Genomic DNA, 5,268 nt, shown 5'->3' on the forward strand with positions numbered 1-5,268 from the left:
CAGGGAGGGTGGTCAGGATAAGCTAGGTTGTGCTACAGTAACAAACACCCTTCAAACTCGCAGGGGCTTAAAACAACAAAGTTTGTTTCTCACTCAAGCCACTTTTCCATCACGGGCTGTGCTCATCATGGTCACTCAGGGACCCAGACAGAAAGGAGTGCCGTCTGTGGTGGATCTGTTGTTTCAGGGCCAGGAAAAGAGTGTCTGGTGAGCCACAGCCTGGCTCTGAATGCTTCTGTCAAGAAGTTCACATTTCCTTGATGTCAAAGAAGTCCCATGTCCATGCCTCAGTCTAGCAGGGATGTGTGTTCCTCTGGGAGAGGCACCGTGTTTGAGTGAGCAGTAATACAGTCTGAACACAGACGGCTCTTTGGAGAGAAACATTACGATTTATGGCCTGACCAGGGGTGGTGGATACACACTTGGCTGGCACTCTGGCTGGATGCTAGAGGAAGGGCAGGAAGCGATTAAATATTTTACCCATCAGAGGAGTGAACGGCTGAGGGCTGCCATTCAGCAGGCGAGGAACTGCTGCCTGTTACATATCTGGCAAAATAGGAAAACATTCCTGGCTTTGTGAGGGGAAGGGTGAAATCCTGAAACCCTTTAAAAAATCAAATTATTCCTTTCTGAGTGAATTAGGAATCAATGCTCCTTCTCACTACCCTTCCAGAAAAATCACAGCTTCTGCGGTGAGTTTGTCTGTGTGACAACTAACGCACAAAAATGCAAGATGGCCCCTCCCCTTACACTTGCCGAACTGTGGGTATCAGGACCAGCCTGCTCCCCGAGAATATAGAAACAACACCTTTCATCTAACAACTGTTTCTGCTGAGAATAATACAGGCTCTTTCTGGCAACATGGCTTCTCTCCAGGGAGAAGGCTTGGTGAAGTAGAAAGAACATATGGTGTCTGCATTCAGAAGGATCTGAGTTCAATCCTTCTTTTGCTATGAGGTAACTTTGCCTTTTCTTTCTATACACTTAAAACTGTTCTAAAAAAATCAATTCTATTAAAAAAAAAAAAAAACCCACTCTTTTCAATGGAAAGAGTCAGGGGAAAGTGTCCAGAAGAGCCAACCAATCAGGAACATCCAGTTTAGAACTTATGGGAGCAAGAAATAGTTTTATTGTAAATGTAATCATTTCGCTTTCTCTTTCTCTACTGAAATTCGGTTGTGTTCTTATTTTTGTCCTTAAAATGAGAGTATAATTAGGATGTAAAATCTATGATTCCCATTTACTCAGTTTATTTCAATGACTTTCTCATTTCTAAAATTTCTAATCTACCAGTGGTATGCTGGTAAACTGCCTCTGAAAACAAACTAAAACCCCTGATTTATATAGTGTTGCTGATTTCTGTGGTATAAATATTCCCAGCACAGCCAGTTTCAATCTGCCAGTGATTTACCAGCCAGCTTGTGTGAGTTTCAGCACACCACTGCTCTTGTCCAAATTTACTTCATAGTTTCTTGCTCTTTTCAGTGAAATGTAATCATTTCACTTTCTCTTTGAGCATCCAAACATACTGTAAGCCTCTTATGAGGCCATTCCATAAAATAAATTTTATCTGGGGTGAATTTGGTACCTTTTTTTTGAAGTATAGTTGATTTACAATATTAGTTTCAGGTGTACAACACAGTGATTCAATGTTTTTATAGATCATGCTCCATTTAAAGTTATTAAAAAATAATGGCTGTATTTCCCTGTGCTGTACAATATATCCTGGCTGCTTATTTATGTTATACTTAGTATTTGTATCTCTTAATCCCATACCCCTATCTTGCCCCTCCCCACCTTCCCTCTATTGTTTGCGTCTTTCTTTGCATTCAATTTCTTCTCTCCCCACAATCCACAGGTGGGTTTGCTTTTTTAAAAAATTTTATTTATTTATTTTTGGCTGCATTGGGTCTTCGTTGCTGCGTGCGGGCTTTCTCTAGTTGCAGCGAGGGGGATGCTACTCTTGGTTGCGGTGAGCAGGTTTCTCATTGCGGTGGCTTCTCTTGTTGCAGAACACAGGCTCTAGGCGCGCAGGCTCAGTAGTTGTGGCTCGCGGGCTCTAGACCACAGGCTCGGTCACGGGCTTAGTTGCTCCGCGGTATGTGGGATCCTCCCAGACCAGGGCTCGAACCCGTGTACGCTGCATTGGCAGGCGGATTCTTAACCACCGCGCCACCAGGGAAGCCCCACAGGTGGATTTAGCAATTGGCTCCATCCAGCTCCCCGCCCCTCTCGCCCTTATTCTAGAGCCAGGTGCGCTGATTCAGTGAGATCAGAGGATATCAGACCAGGCAGGCAGTTGACAGGATGGTGTGGCTTACCGGTTGCAGCGGGGATCCGCATTCTCCTGTCTCCTTTCTGGGCCTGCGTCTTGATGAAAGTCTCTGTCCAACTGGCGTGCAGGCGAAGCTCCAATCCAGCGCCCTCCAAGCGGCGAGGCTGCCTTGAGTTCTGGTCTTGTGTGCAGCGCTTCGCTTCCCAGCCCCTCTGCTGAGCGGGACCTAACAGCCTGCAGCTGCTCGGTCCCCGGACGGGAGCCCAGCAAGCTTTGGCTTCAGCCCTGCTCTCAGCTTTGCATGTTTCCCCATTACTGGTCCACAGAAGTATTCATCTCGTTTTTCGGGTCAGGCGGTGTTTTGTTTTCTAGTTTTACCTTTTCTGTATCACTGTTGTGTTTTGGGGTCAAAGCGGGTGTCACTTATCTGGAATGCTGGCACTGTACACGACCTCCTCTCCCTCTTTGCCTGTCTCCCTTCCAAGCACCCTGAGCACTGCTTCCTCTCTACCCCACCTCGCCTTGTCCCCGGCCTTTCTGGAAACTTGTTCCAATTCTCGCTCCCACTTTTCTTCCCAGAACCCCTTCCCGCATCAGTGGCTTGCATGCGCCCCTGAGACACCTGCAGTCACCGTAGCTGCTGCATCCCCAGGACACTCAGTCTCACTTTCTCTCACACGTGATCCCAGCTGGACCCTGTCGCTCAGTCTCGGCTCCAGCCCAAACACCCACTCACCCGGAGGTAACCGCCCGTAATCGCTCACAGCAAATCAGGCAGGCAAAACGACACTTCAAAACCTACAAAAACATGAGTAAATAATTTATAATACTGGGCTTCCCTTGTGGCGCAGTGGTTGAGAGTCCGCCTGCCGATCCAGGGGACACGGGTTCGTGCCCCGGTCTAGGAAGATCCCACATGCCGCGGAGCGGCTGGGCCCATGAGTCATGGCCGCTGGGCCTGCGCGTTCGGAGCCTGTGCTCCGCGGCGGGAGAGGCCACAGCAGTGAGAGGCCCGTGTACCGCAAAAAATATATATATAAATAAATAAAAATAAAAAGTAATAATAATAATAATTTATAATACTGAGATGAGGAAAGGTTTTCTAGCCATGACATGAAATCCAGATTTCTTAATAATGAAGTCTGAGCAATATTAATTTTTTTGTTTTTGTTTAACATCTTTATTGGAGTATAATTGCTTTACAATGGTTAGTTTCTGCTGTATAACAAAGTGAATCAGCTATACATATGCATATATCCCCATATCTCCTCCCTCTTGCGTCTCCCTCCCACCCTCCCTATCCCACTCCTCTAGGTGGTCACATAGCACCTGAGCTGAGCTGATCTCCCTGAGCTATGCGGCTGCTTCCCACTAGCTGTTTTACATTTGGTAATGTATGTATGTCCATGCCACTCTCTCATTTCGTCCCAGCTTACCCTTCTCCCTCCCCGTGTCCTCAAGTCCATTCTCTACGTCTGCGTCTTTATTCCTGTCCTGCCCCTAGGTTCTTCAGAATCAATTTTTTTAGGTTTAGATTCTATATATATGTGTTAGCGTACGGTATTTGTTTTTCTTTTTCTGACTTCACTCAGTATGACACTCTAGGTCCATCCACCTCACTGCAAATAACTCAATTTCGTTTCTTTTTATGGCAGAGTAATATTCCATTGTATATATGTGCCACATCTTCTTTATCCATTCATCTGTCGATGGACACTTAAGTTGCTTTTGTGTCCTGCCTATTGTAAATAGTGCTGCAGTGAACATTGTGGTACATGACTCTGTGAATTATGGTTTTCTCCGGGCATATGCCCAATAATGCGATTGCTGGGTCGTATGGTAGTTCTTTTTTTTAGTTTTTTTAAGGAACCTCCATATTGTTCTCCATAGTGGCTGTATCAGTTTACATTCCCATCAACAGTGCAAGAAGGTTCCCTTTTCTCCACACCCTCTCCAGCATTTATTGTTTTTTGGTTTTTTTTTCGGTACGCGAGCCTCTCACTGTTGTGGCCTCTCCCGTTGCGGACCACAGGCTCCGGACGCACAGGCTCAGCAGCCATGGCTCACGGGCCCAGCCGCTCCACGGCATGTGGGATCTTCCCAGACAGGGGCACGAACCCGTGTCCCCTGCATCGGCAGGCGGACTCTCAACCACTGTGTCAGCAGGGAAGCCCTAACGTTTATTGTTTATAGACTTTTTAATGATGGCCATTCTGACTAATATTAAACTTTTGTGCAGTATTAAGAAAAAATGATTTTGTAAAGACAAACAAAAAGGAAAACGTCCACCACTCAAGACAGTCTAATTTCCCTAAAATAGAAAGGTGGCTAAAATTCAATGAAGACTAACAAGCCAGTAGCAAAATGGTGAGATAGGAATGGGCAACACACCAAAACAGAAAAGTCAAATACCAATAAACTGAAAATTTGCCAAACATCACTAAATTAAAAAAAATGAAGCAGTTATATAATCTATTTTTACTACTCAGACTGGCAGTTTTAAAAATTGATAATAGAGGGAGTTGGTAAGCACATAATAGGTATCTTTGTTATCACTGCAATAACATAAATTGGTAAAAACTTTTCGGCAGGCTATATTAACAATGTGTTAAAATGTTAAGGGTCCCCACTCTGACCCAACAACTCTACTTCCAGGTATACATCCTGAGTGAGTCTCAGCTGGGCTCAGAGAGGAGCGGGACTGGTATTTTCACCGTGGGCAGCAACACAGTGGAAGCCCCCATGTGCCTATCACTAGGAGCCATGATGTAATGCTGGGGCAGCTACACGCTGGAATGATGCTTGTTGAGAGTGAGGCACATCCCTGGCACATGTCCAAGATACACGGGTAAGTGAAAAGGCAGGTCGCACAACAGCGTGAGTAGAATGTTCACATTTTTGTAAGAGAAAAGTGGGTTGATATATGCAAACAGAAGGCAATATACTGAATGTTCACCAAGCTGCTAGCAATGGAGATCCCAGAGAGGTGGGGA

At 45.5% G+C, this 5,268-nt stretch overlaps 1 protein-coding gene across 4 annotated transcripts in view; it reads left to right on the forward strand.

Moving 5' to 3' along the window:
• The window catches only part of ST3GAL2 (ST3 beta-galactoside alpha-2,3-sialyltransferase 2), a 66,179-nt gene that overhangs the window by 52,573 nt on the left and 8,338 nt on the right, over nt 1-5,268 (forward strand). For all 4 annotated transcript variants that reach the window (XR_009560188.2, XR_009560191.2, XR_009560189.2 and 1 more), the window contains one exon: nt 4,931-5,123. The gene's annotated coding sequence lies outside the window, so the exon portion shown is untranslated. The remainder of the gene's footprint in view (nt 1-4,930; nt 5,124-5,268) is intronic.

This window comes from Globicephala melas, chromosome 19, assembly GCF_963455315.2.
Source record: "Globicephala melas chromosome 19, mGloMel1.2, whole genome shotgun sequence".
Lineage (NCBI taxonomy): Eukaryota > Metazoa > Chordata > Mammalia > Artiodactyla > Delphinidae > Globicephala > Globicephala melas.